Genomic DNA, 13729 nt, shown 5'->3' with positions numbered 1-13729 from the left:
CTGAGGGATGAGAGGCATTAGGAGGAAGGATCGTTTAGAGTGGAATTGTAATCTCTGCTTCAACATGTTTAAGATCGGTTGGATTAAGGATATCAGGATGGGGGTTAAAAGTTTTGAAGATGTGTTCGCCGAACATTTGAGTTTTTTCTTCATCTGATCGAAGCTTGAGGCGCCTGAACTCAACGAATTACTTCTGCGTATTTAATAAAAGGCTGTCTTCTGGTTGATGGGTTGTTGTAAGCGATTGTTGACCGGGGTACGATGTTCCACGTCGCTCGTTGATGGGCCTGCAAGTTCTTCTCCTAGAACCACTTTGTTTTGATTGAACTCTTTTAATGCAGAATTTGTGGTTTTTTGGCGTTGCATATTTTTGTATATTTCGCAACCTTTGTAGTTAGCAGGATGACCTTCTTTCCCACAGAGTACGCATTTAGCTGGAGTCTCTCGAGTCTTCTGACAGGAATCAGATGGATGTGAGCCAGACTCTATATTGAAGGTGCAACTAGCTAAGGAGACGAATAAAAGGGAAGGTTTACCACGGGACCGCACTTTCGTGGAATGTGATCAAGATATGATCGACGCGAGCGCTAGAGAGGAGGATGTAAGGATAGAACAGAGTACCGTACCACCGCACAAGGAATCCATCATCACCATGGAAGAGAAGAGGACCCAGAGATAGTGGTAAAGACAGAGGCACGGGTCGAGAAAGGCGCCCGAACCAGGGCAGAATACGCAACGGAGGAGGGAAAGAAGACAGGAAGTGCCATGGGTGCGGAAAAGTAGGACACCTGGTGGCCCAATGCCCCCGCACTAGGTGCTTTGAGTGCGGCAATGAAAGCCACATAGCACGACAGTGCCCTTATATCTACAGAAGGGCAGATACGGGACCAGGTGAACCGATGGAAATAAATTTCCAGCGGATACGGCGGAAAAGACGTGAGGACTATAGACCTAGAGAGTCCTCTAGTGAAACCTCAGAAGCATCAGAAGCCAGAAGCAAAAGTAAAACTGGAACCACGTGCGTAGGGATATTAACACTGGATACACGACTAGGCTGTGACCATACAGTCACAATATTACTGCTGCCGTATTTCCCATACTCCATCTTCAGTAGCCCCGAGGTTCTAGTTTTCCATAAGCTTTGGCGACGTTTTTCATTAATGATTTATGGATGGAAAGACTTACCGAGATGGAAGGAATTGAACTTCCATCTCGTTTGGTCTTTCCACAGTTGAGTCTTCATCTTCGGATGTCTCTTTCTCTGTTTTCCGATTATTCTTTGCCTGGTTGTTTTTCTTTTTCTGGGGTCCAGTCTCTCAAGAACTGTCTATCATGTCCAGATGGTTCTCCCTGATTATCCTCATTCGCATTGACCATTATTGCCCTTGAGAGCCCGTCAGCAACAACATTGTCTTTACCAGGCTTGTATGTGATGTCCATATTATACTCGTTGAGGATCTCCTTCCATCTGGTGATGCACGCGGATGACTCACTCAATTTTCCTACCCACTGCAACGATCTATAATCTGTATGGACCCTAAAACGCCTTCCGAATACATAGGGCCAGAAATGCTCCACTGCTCACACGCTTCGTAGTAATTCCCGTTCTAAGGCGCTGTGTCTGGCTTTCGCTTCTGTAAGACGCCGACTGGCATAGGCTACAAGACACTCACCCTCTACAGTCTCCTGTGCCAACACCGCTCCTAGAGCATGCACTCGTTGTGAGCGTAAACTGTTTATCGACGTCGGGAAATTCAGAAACTGTTTCCCCTTGAAGCTGCTCATTGCATTTCGAGATATTATGTGCTATTTTTTGTGTTATTACTATCGTTCTTCTTTTCTTTAACAAATTATTGAGGGGCACAATGTACTCTGCCATATCCAGAGCAAACCTAATGTAATGCCCCTAGTAATCACCGAATTCCCTTCACGTCTATTGGTACCGCCAACCTTTGTAAAGCCAACAACTTCTGGATGTCTAGTTTCACACCTTTCCAGGAGATAGTATGCCCCAAAAAAAATTTTTTTTTCCCCTTACTGGCATAGCTGCCATTCGGGGTTCTGCTACAGTGGGGTATTGCGTTAGGATTGCGCATGCCACTGCTGCCAATAAACATCTCTTTTTTTCTTTTTTGATCTTTATTTTAATAAATATTTACAAAATTATTTGGTGGAACATTATTTAATTTTAGGGTACAATTATTTTAAAAACGTGGTGCAGCACAGCACTCGATTGAGTGCCTTAAGATGGGGCTACACCTTATCCACCAGCATCCGTCCGGTACGTCCAACACGCCTGGTCCACACCCGCACCCTCCACTCGTAGATGAATACCCTGAAGTACGGGTAGTTATCCTCCTCCATCAGCAGAGGGAAGTCCAACTCGGCGAGGGAAAGATCCCGCTTTTTCTCGACAACCTGGCACGGTGTCCTTCCATCGCGGTGCAGTCCAATACCACGTGCTCTGCGTTTTCAGGGACCCCACACGTCGGGCACCGGGGGTCGATGTTCTTTCCGAAGCTTTGCAGCTTTCCCCGGAATCCTCCGTGTCCTGTCAGGATATGCGAGACCCAATAGTCTGGGATGACCCAACCTGCTCTCAATCTTGAGTGGACGGTGGGGAAGAATTTCCTCAGCGTCGCACCCTTTTCGCTTGTCCGCCACCGTCCATTCCACTCCTCAAGCGACTCCTCCCGCAGGAACTTCTTCCTAAGGTTCGGGGTCCCGCCGATCCTCTCCCAGCCCCTGCCTCTTCACATCATACTTCGTAGCATCCTCCATTAAGTGATAGTCACCCTATCCCTCAGGTATGCTAGGTGAGGAGTGGTCTCTCCGGTTCTTCTCCTAGTCCTCCTTTGTCATGCTGACCGTTCTCTCAGAACGGAGAGTCTCCTGCTTCATTTTCAGTCCCCAGGGTCTCGGACAATTCCGTGGTTTCACTCGCGGATCCATTCGTCCTTCGAGAGATTTTCCTCCTCTGTAATCTCTGTGCGTTGATCTCCATAGGTTCAGGCTGATTCTGCTTCCTCCACCGATACATATAGGGACACTGTCGGGCTATATGTCCCTCTGCCCCACATTCGAAGCATCTCGTGCGCGGGCAATGCGCCATTAGATGCCCAACCTTCCCGCAACCATGACACTTGCGGTCTTCCGGCCGACCATTGTTTCTGGGTTTGCTTGGCTCGCTGTATTTTCCTGGTTACTCTCTCTTTCTCCAAGGGTTAGACATGATTCTTGGCCTTTGATATCCTATCCGTTTCCACCCCTTCAATCCCTCCACCCTATCTTGTCAACTTCCATTCGTGCCTCCACCTCCGTAGCGCTTGTCTCTATAAGATCTTAAGCACATTCAACAAACTTGCTGTCTCTCGGCATTTCCTCCTTCTTCCCCAGATCTTTTGTCAACTTAATCTTCAGTACCATGGATACGAATTGCATCCGACCCTGTTCGTTGACTTGGATTGTTTCCATCATCTCGCTGCGTTAATCTGCGAATCTGTTATAGCGTGCCAGGAGTTCGGCGACATACTGCCTACTAGACTGTATCGATTTTTACGTTTCTCTGATCAAAATGAATATGTCCTCCTCTGGGCTCCACCGTCCTCCTCCGAATACCTTCTTTAATCTCTCTTTAATGACCCTCCATGGGGTCTCTTCATCCGCCTGAATATGATTCAAGATATTTCATTGTACTCGGCAAACCACCGTTGCTTTCAGTGCTTTTGCATCCTCGCTGTCTTTAGATTTTCCGATATCTTCGCATCTATTCGCCCCATTAGGCGACCGCCACCTTTTACAAAAATGATTGGATTCTCTGGTCTCTCTGACGAATTTTTCTGGGTCCAACACCGCCTTCCAGAGACGTTGTCAGTATCTATTCAGGATTCCCAGATTATGGGTGAGAAAAAAGTACCTAAGAGAAGAAACGAACACTAAGCGAGTTCACAGAAGTTTCGGTTTTATAGAACAGAAGTTTTATATACCGCTATTGCCTTAGGCATAGAAACGTCTGGTTCTAATCGACCTGATATAATCGAAGATGGTCACTCTACGTGCCATGAAGCCGCTCTATGCTTCCTCTACTCTTGGGGTGCATTGGTTTTTTGAGATGCCATATGACGTCAAGGCCATTCATTTCCTTTCGATTCGTGGCATTGTCAAATTCTCTGCCAGAATCTGATGAGATGCGCTCCGGAACTCCGTAGAATTGAAACACAAGCGGAGAGGTGCCAATACTGCTTTCGAAGACCTGTCCTACACCTGCTGTGCCATTGCCGCCTTACTGAAGAGGTCAATCATTTGTACCCCTACCATGTAAATGTGTCAATTTGTAAATATTTCAGTGGTGCATCTGTGGTAGGTGTCTTCTCCTGTCTTCCTTTAGGCGAATATCTGTCGTATTTTGTGCATAAACAAACCTCGCAGCTTTCTATAAAATCCGATATAGTCTTCCTTATCCTCCACCAAAGGATCTTCTCTTTAATGCTTAGTCTCAGGGATTCCACAATGATTAGTCTTACTCTGATGATGCACTCCAGTGACTTTTCGTTGTTGTTCTTTTTCCAAATGGGTTTCCACCATCAGTTTGCAGCGGACGAATATCTCTATGTCTTCTGGTCTTTCTTCTGCCGAACTCTTGTTATTCGAGATTCTTCCGTATCATCTTCTTGTCCTTCATCCTGTTCTTCCTCTCTAGATGTCCATTCTCGGAGAAAATGTCTCATCATACTACACGTTTCCCCAGCCTCTTCCTGTCCAGTATTTACTGTTATTGCTCGTGACAACCAAACAGCTACTACATTTTCTTTTCCAGGTTTATGCAAGCTTTCCATATTATACTATCCCAGAAGGTTCTTTCAACACGTAATCCTGGCCGAAGACTCTTTCAATTTCCCCACCCATTACAGGGGCCTGTGGTCAATGTGTACTCTAACCCTTCCTTTTAACACATAGAGCTTAAAGTGGCCACACTCTATTCCCAAGAGATCTCGTTCAGGCGTCTACTGGTGTACGCAAAGGGCGATCTCCTCCTTCGACAACACCACCCCCAGCGCGTACTCACTCGCGATAGTGTATTGGCGAGTAAAATCTGGAAACGCAAACACCAGCTTCCGCTGCAGCTTCTCCATACACCGCCTGATGTAGTTTTCTACTATTAACATTATCATCACTTACTGGTCTTTCTTCAATAGATTGTTAAGTGGGACGAGGTATTCTGCCATTTCTATCACAAATCTCCTGTAATAGATTAAACTTCCCATCAACTTGCAAACTCCCTTCACATCTCTGGACAAGGTCATCTTCCGTATAGCCGCGACTTTATCTGCATCGGATTTCACTCCCTTCCTGAAAATCATGTGGCCCAAAAAATTAATTTGTACCTGCCCCAGTGATGATTTGTCTCCAGACAGTTTGACCTCAAATTGTCTGATTCTATGGAAAACGCTGTGTAGATGTTGATCATCCTCGTTCTTACTGAACACTAGTAGATCATCCTTATATATCTGACATACGGATTCGTCATTTCCTCTTAAAAATTCGTCCATTGGTTGCTGGAAGGTCATAGGAGTATTTTCGAGACCAAACGGCATCCTTATTAATTCGTAGTCGCCCCTTTCGAATTTGAATGCCGTCTTATGCTGATCCTTAGGGTGTATTTCATTTGATGAAATCCGGGCTTGCATAAGTCCAATGTGCTGAATACTGTTGCTCCGCTCAGCCTGTCCAAAATGTCTTCAAATCTGGGGATCGGATACTTCTAATGGTATTCTCGTTGAACTTCCTGTACTTTTCGGTACCATACATTTCACCAGGCGCGCTCTTCTTCTTTACTTCCCACAATGGACTATTTTGCAGGGATGTACTATCAATAATTATTCCCTGATGTATTAAACATTTGAGTTCTTCCCTGATATGGTGACGTAACGCCTGCTGGTACCTCATCTCTTTCTCATAAGTGACCTTATCTTGTTTAGGTGTGATCTCATGGACCGTCTTCCCGGTTGCTTAGAGCATGTCTCGTGCTTTAAAAAGAAATACCTTCATGTTCCTTCTTGAGCCTCTGTCTCCAGTCCTCAGCCTGCTTGATTACTGCGACCCGTATTCCCTCGGTTTCTCTCAGTCGATGACATTTGTACATTTTACCCCCCAACTTAATCCTCCAGTTCCCCTTGATATTCTTTATTATTAACCCAAGCACCCACCTTTCCTAGCAGGTCACACACCACTATAATTTTAATTTCCTCGGTATACTCCCTACGATTTGTACTGGCAAGTTCTCCCTTCTAAATCCCCACCGGGTTAACGTTATTTCCATCTCCCCCTCAACGGCCACCCAGGGTGATTAATTTACACCTGACCCGATCCCTGCCTATGGTATACAAAGAGACATTGTCTAGCTATGTGTCCCTCGTTTCCACACTCAAAGCACCGAGTTCGGGGACATTGAGCCAATAGGTGCAAGTTGGGCTGCGTCCATATTAGTTTCGGTCCTCTTACCGGGTACTGGTTCTTGGTTTTGCTTACCTTGTGCTCTCTTCTTCTCCAGGGTGGCGGAGTAGTCCTAGGCCGACTATATTCGATCCGAGTCCACCCGGCTCTTCTACTTCGATTTGGGCCTCCTGTTCCCGGGGGCATGTGTATTAGCTCCTGGTCACATTCTATGAAGAAGCGTCCGTTCTTCCCTAGCTCTTTTGCCAATTTAATCTTTGTATTGGAGAGAAATTACATCTGACACTGTACCTCGATTTTCTCCATCATTTAGATGAGTTTATCAGCGATTCTGTTGTAGTGTGTAAGAAATTACGTGGCATACTGCCCACTAGACTGTCCCGGTTTCATGGTCTCCCTGATCATCGTAAATATGTCCTCCTCCGGGGCCCGCCGACCTCCTCCAAATGCCTTCTTCAATCTCGCCTTGATCACTGTCCAGGGTATCTCTTCATCTGCTTGAATTTAATTGAGAATACTCCTGCAGACTGCTTGTAATGGCTCTGTCGGGGTTTTCTGGTCTTAGGCGGTTCTCCAGCCTGATTATACAATTTACAGAAGGCCCACGACAAGGCGTATTCATTAATAGGTAAGAAAGAAAGGGCGTGCCAGGGGATGAGCTCTGTACACTGACTTAGGTAGAGGAGGTCTAGGTGAGAGAGTCTGAGGTAGAGTAACAGTTCTAATTGCCGAGATGAAGCGGACGGACTAGAACTGTCAAGATAGGAACCAGCTTACTAGTTGCCGAGATGAAGCGGACGGATTGCTGGAGAAAGGAAGAGGAGATAGGCCATCGTCTAAGGTGAGCGTACTAAAAAATAACTCTTGTGAGAATAGATTGGCAATGAACTTCTCTATCTCAAATAGAGTGTACACCACCAGTGCTATGACTAGACCTGGAAAAAGGCTTGATTTCACGGATCAATCTCGGTGGCAATTAAAGGGCTCATGTGGTCGGTTATCACTGAGAATTCACTCTTTTAACTCTACTTGAGATAGTTCCGTAGACTCTTTTTGCTCAATCTCTTTTTATTTTATAATTAACATTCTTACACATTATATATTAACATATATACATTTGTACAAGATATCGTATTTTTATAATAATAACATTATATACAATTGCTTAGCTTCTGTGACGCTTGTAGTGCTTGCCCCTGGCGGGTTACAGCGGCACTTCGTGCTCGCTGATTGCTACAGCTCCATCACCAGGTTTATTGCAGCTACAGGTTGGTAAGTCAGTCTTGTTTACGCATTGAGAGATTATTTTTCCGACATCCTTTTCCTTTTTTATTAATTTTTCTACGCCATTACGTAAATTGTGCCGAAACCTAAGACGAGTGGCCTGAGGCATATAGGCTGAAAGTTATTTTTTAAATTTAAAAACAAAAATATGTTTTTTCTCTCTCTTTGTCATATTTGCTAAACATCGTAATTTCAAATAAGTATTTAAGGATGACATTGACTGCAGAGCAAATATGCTATCGAATGAATGAAAATTCGAACAGCAAGCTCACAGGACCTGTGGAATGCTATTTCAGATTTAGAAAGGTTTACTGGAGAAATTAGTGAGTTGAACTATTTTCTCAAAGGAGGCGACCGACTGATATCAAGAATAGAAACTAAGGTAGCGGAAGAACTACTAAATAAAGGAGATACTGACTCACTGAATAAAGAGGAGTATTTTAAACCAAATGCAGGCCGATGAAGAAACACCATGCCCCATAATTAAGAATAGGTTGAAAAAGGCGTTCGGAGATCGATGGGCCCCAGAGGAGGGATATTTATGATGATCAGGGAGACGAAAAAATCAAGACAGTCTAGTAGGCAATATGTTCGGAACTCCTGTCACGCTTAAATAGAAATCAACATAATCTCAGCGAGATGATGGAAAAATCAAGGTACAAGGTCGTTTGTAATTCCTATCCATCGTACTAAAGATTCAGTTGGCAAGAGAGCTGAGGAAAAAGGGAGGACTTCCAAAAGAGCGCTCGTTTGTGGAACTTGCTTAAGACCTCATAGAAGCAAGCGCTAGGGAAGAAGAATCAAGAATGGACATAGAAGAAACCAGCTGGACGACAGTTAGTTACAATCGCCCGAAGAATAATTCAGTTCCTTCGAGAAGAAGAGAGAACCAGGAAAGTGGGAAATAGAGGATAAGAAACCTGAAGAGAAGAATGGGCTAACTAAAACCAAGAAGTAGCGGGCGCCGAGAGGACCGAGAATGCCATGGATACGGAAAGATAGGGCACTTGATGGCTCAGTGCTCCCATACCCGATGTTTCAAATGTGGAATAGAGGGACATATAGCGAGAACATGTCCTTATATGTTTCGAAGACACAAATCGAACCAGGTAGAACCGATGGAGGTGAATGCCTAGTGTGTAAGGAGGAGGAGGATCTTTCCGAGGTCAGAACGGCCTGCCTATCATACGAGCGAGAGGAGACGGGAGATGCTTTGTGGACACAGGGAGTTCCAATACCATTGCGTGCAGAGATGCTCTGGAGATGACGAATGGCGGAAAGAAGACGCTCCTGGTCCATTACTGGCAATGCCAGTTAATCATCCTGGGGATGTCCTTCAGGATAGAGGGGGAAGTGGAAATTGAATTAAGTTAATGGGGGGTTAAGGAGAAGCATCTAATAGTACATATAGTAGGAAAAATATCCCGAGACTACTAAATGATTACTGGGTTTCACCTGCTAGGGAAAGTTGGCGAAAGGGTACAGATGACAGATGTAAGTGCAACATCAAGATCAGAAAGAAGAAATATATCTACCAACAACTAGTAGGAGAATCTGAAGCAAGAATAGGAGCTATTAATCAGGGAGGGTACAGGAAAGACCATATAATGAAGGAATATGATGACATATTTTTTAGTGAAGGGGGTGTACTGGGAGTAACAGGGAAATGTAAAATCTTATATTCTGATTCCGCTGAAAGAAGACAGATTTATCTATGTGAAGGAGAGGCGGTACCCGAAAGCGCTCCGTCAACAAATTAGAGAGAAGATAGATAAATCTGCGGAGCCAAGGAATTATAGTAGATAGCACATCTCCCTATAATAGTCCGTTAGGGGCGGTCAGAAAGAAGAACGCGCCGGGAGAAAACAGCGAAAAATATAGAGTACTGGTCGACTATCGCAAAGAAAACGAATGGATCCACAATCTAGAATCACGACCAGATGCCCAGAATGTAGAAGCCCTGCAGAAGATGGCTGTACCGAATGATGAAGAAGGAATCAGGAGGTTGTTGGGGGCGTTAAATTGACAGACGGTCAATTATCGACTAGATCAGCTGATCGAGATGTATATATAGAGGTACTGAACAAAATAAAGTTATGTTGTTTACACATTGAGAGAATATTCTTCCGACATCCTTTTCCTTTTTTGTTAGTTTTCTACGCCAACGCGTAACTTATATAAAAGTTAACAGCTTGAGGACGATAACAGTTTACAGGCCGTATCAGCTGATCGGGTCGAACAGCTGATTGATATGTATATATAGAGGTGCTAAACTCAGTTTATTTCTTGAACCCGTGGGAGTCATTTTATATCCTTTTCACTGTCTTCTCTGGAGGATACTTAAGTTGTATATAACATAAGTATCAGCGAAAGAAAAATGTTAAAAAAGAGAAGAAGGAATATGATCTGACACGCTTGATTGACTGCTGTAACATACTGGCTTTATTGGGTTAAGTACATCTGTTATTATACATTCGATCAGCTGATCTCCACAGTCAGCTGACATCGAAATAACATATGACTCAGACCAAACCCCCCTCCACCACCAGTTTACGGTTGATCTTCGTAAACTAATACTATACAATATAATAACATAGAAAACAAAAACAATAAAGAAAAAATATTTGCAATAAAAAAAATCCTATGTACATATCATTGCAAAAAACCACAAGCTCCCTTAAATAAACGCTAAATACATAATTAAACCTAAGAATAAAATTTAAAACAAAATTCATACAGTAAATGAAAAAGTTGAAGAAAGAAAATATTTACATAAATCAATAACAATCTTAAAAAAAAAATTGATAATAAATTAATTTATAATTAATAAATAACTAAATTTTCTGTAATCTAATCTAGTATGAGATCACTTCAGTTTTTATATTGTCATTGCAGGAAATTTTAATTCTTCAATGTAGGCAGTTCTCTTTTTGGGTTAACTGATAATTTCTATTGTAACAATATTGTATTCCCTAATAATTATCACCCTGAGTGAACCCCCGTATCAGAGTATCTTTTTAACCAACTTTCTGTAAACGATCGTCCTGATTTTGATCGCTCCCATTATGTCTATGACCTTTAAAGTCTCCCTCGCTCTCTCTCCTGTTTTTTTCCTTTTCCATTCTTCCTCGAGCCCTCACCCATAACTTTCTTCGAGCAACATTATTGTTGTGTATCTCCTCACCGTCCACTGATGTGCCATTATAGTCCCGCCGGTGTCTTAGTAGCGCAAAGAGGATCTCAAATGGTGAAAACCCCGTAATGGTGTGTACGGAATGATTATATGCCTTTATAGCCTTAGGCATTGCTACATCCGGTTCAAATCCCTTATCGATCTGATATAAGCGAAGATGGTCACTCAGCGTGCCATGAAGCCACTCTATTCTTCCCCTGCTCTTGGGGTGCCCTGGTGAGTTGAGATGCCTTGTTGCGTCCAGGTCCTTCATTTATGTTCGGATTATGGCATTGTCGAATTCTCTGCCTGAATCTGATGAGATACGCACTGGAACTCCGTAGAATTGGAACCACAATCGAAGACAACACTGCTTCCGACGACTTGTTCTGCAAATGGTGCGCCATTGCCGCCTTTCTGAATAGTGATCCATTTAAATCCTCTCTATGTGAAAGTGTCGAACTGTATATCGTTGAACGGTGAATCTGCGGTAGGTGTCTCCTCTTGTTTCCCTTTAATTAGGTGTCTGGCATACTTGGTGCGTAGACAAACTACGCAGTTTTCTACAACTTCTGTGGTGGTCTTCTTCATCCCCCACTAAAAGTACCTTCTCTTTAATGCTTGAAGGGTTTCCGAGATTCCGCGGTGATTTGTTTTGCCCTGATGATATGCTACAGTCACCTCTCTCTGCCGTTCGTCCTCCCGAAGGGTTTCCACCATCAGCTTGCATCGGGTGAATGTCCTCTCCATTCCTATGTGTTCATCGCGCTATAGCCGCTTGATATTCTCCCAAACGGTTTCATTCCCAACGTACAGGTCATACTTTCCTCCAGGCTTAGATGCATTATTCAACGTTTTGCAGATCTGGTCGTTTTTCACGCCTGGCTGCGACCATATCGTCGTCATATTGAATGCCGTCTTATGTTGATCCTTAGGGTAGTCCAGAATGCTGAATGCCGTAGCTCTGCTCAGCCTGTCCAAAATATCTTCAAATCTGGGGATCGGATACTTCTCATCTACAGTATTGTCGTTTAGCTTCCTGTAATCTATTACCACCCTATTCTTTTCGGTAGTTTCGCCAGGCACGGTCTTCTTTCTCACTGCCCACAACAGACTATTGTACGGGGAAGTACTGTCAATAATTATTCCCATGTATTTTAAACTGTGAAGCTCTTCCTGGATGTGGTGACGTAGCGCCTGAGGGTATCAAGTCTCTTTCGCGTATATCACTTTCTCTTGTTTTAGCTAGATCTCAGGTACCGTCCTCCGGTGGTCTCAAGCTTGTCCCCTTCTTTAAAAAAAAATATCTTCATATTCCCTCCTAAGGCTTCATCTCCAGTCCTCGGCCTGATTGATTGCTCCCACCTGCGCGCTCGCGTTCTTTTGCGAAAAATGACATTTGTAGATTTTTCCTTCCAATTTAACCCTGCATTTTCCCCTGCTACTCCTAACCCAAGCTCCCACCTTCCCTAATAGGTCACATCCCACAATTACTTTGTATTCCTTCGCACACTTCTACCATATGTACCTGCAAGGTTTCCCGACTAAATCCCCACCGTGTCAACCCAATCTCTACCTCCCCCTCTACTTCACAAGGGCCACCTGGGATGATCAATTTACATTGGCATTTCTGAATCTTGTTTGTCCTCTCTCTACTACACAGCTTTTCGAGGGTTTCCCGGCACACGATGGTGTTGGAACTGCCGGTGTCCACCAGGCATCTCACTTCTCCTATCTCTATTATAGCTAGACCGTAGTTCTGCACTCTCACGTTATAATTCAGCAGTGTGCGGGCACCACTCTGCTCACATCCCCTTAAAATGTCTCGCGTCTACCTCTCTTCAGTTGCTTCTCCGTATCCATTAAGAGTTGATCACCATTCACTCCGGCCCACATCTCTTCTTCGGTACATCTATGTCTGTCCGCTACCCTCTGCACGTCCGGTCTACCCTCCCCCCCTCGCCTGAGATACGGTATGTACTAAAAAATTTATCCATTTTTGTCCAAGAAATGACTTCTGCCGAGATAGTTTCAGTCCAAAGTCTCGCATCCTCTTGAACACGTTGTTTAGGTGCTTCATATGGTTCTTATCTGATTTACTAAATACTAGGAAGTCATCCATGTAAACCTGGCATACTGTTTCATCTAACCCTCTCAAGAATTCGTCAATCAACCTCTGGAATGTAATGGGCGCGTTCTTGAGTCCAAACGGCAGAATACAAATTCGTAATGCCCTCTTTCGAAAGTAAAAGCAGTTTTGTGTTGGTCCTCTGTGCGAGTGATTTCTGAAATTAGTTATGATGCGGGAAAATAATAGTGAACCTTTGACTTTAAAGAACATTGATAAGGTTTGTATTAAACTTTCATCGTTTTGGAAAGATAAACCCTAAATTTGGTTTTGCCAGGCCAAAGCTCAGTTCGATCACAAAAGAAAGTACGAAATTTAATTACCTAATCGGTCAATTAGACCATAAGATAATAAAAAACATATACGACATTGCCTCATTTACTGAGGACAATAAATATACTATCGCCAAGGGTAGATGTTTAAGTATATTTCGAGAAAGTGAGGACAGAAAAATTTAAAAAATCGTCAGACATTTAGAAATAGGAGATCAAAAACCAAGTCAGTTACTTCGAAAAATGAAAGGATTAGGATTTTTCTGATAAGATTTTGGCATTAGGTAAAATATATTTTTTTTGTTAATAAGTATATCCGACATATGTTTAATTATTAACAATTAATTATTATTAACAAAAAAAAATATTTTACCTAATGTTTCATAGAAATTGTTGTTTTGACCTGGGCAGAATAGCCTG

General features: G+C 43.4%; 1 protein-coding gene across 2 annotated transcripts in view; it reads left to right on the top strand.

The window, feature by feature from the left end:
• Positions 1 to 7703: 7703 nt before the first annotated feature.
• LOC106687365 (uncharacterized) overlaps positions 7704 to 13729 on the top strand; it is a 155517-nt gene continuing 149491 nt past the window's right edge. For both annotated transcript variants that reach the window (XM_067049991.1, XM_067049990.1), the window contains exon 1: positions 7704 to 7725. The gene's annotated coding sequence lies outside the window, so the exon portion shown is untranslated. The remainder of the gene's footprint in view (positions 7726 to 13729) is intronic.

Source organism: Halyomorpha halys, unplaced genomic scaffold (genome assembly GCF_000696795.3).
Source record: "Halyomorpha halys isolate HHAL.00 unplaced genomic scaffold, Hhal_1.1 Scaffold950.1, whole genome shotgun sequence".
Lineage (NCBI taxonomy): Eukaryota > Metazoa > Arthropoda > Insecta > Hemiptera > Pentatomidae > Halyomorpha > Halyomorpha halys.
The sequence above is the reverse complement of the archived record's forward strand: the minus strand, read 5'-3'. Positions and strand labels throughout refer to the sequence as shown.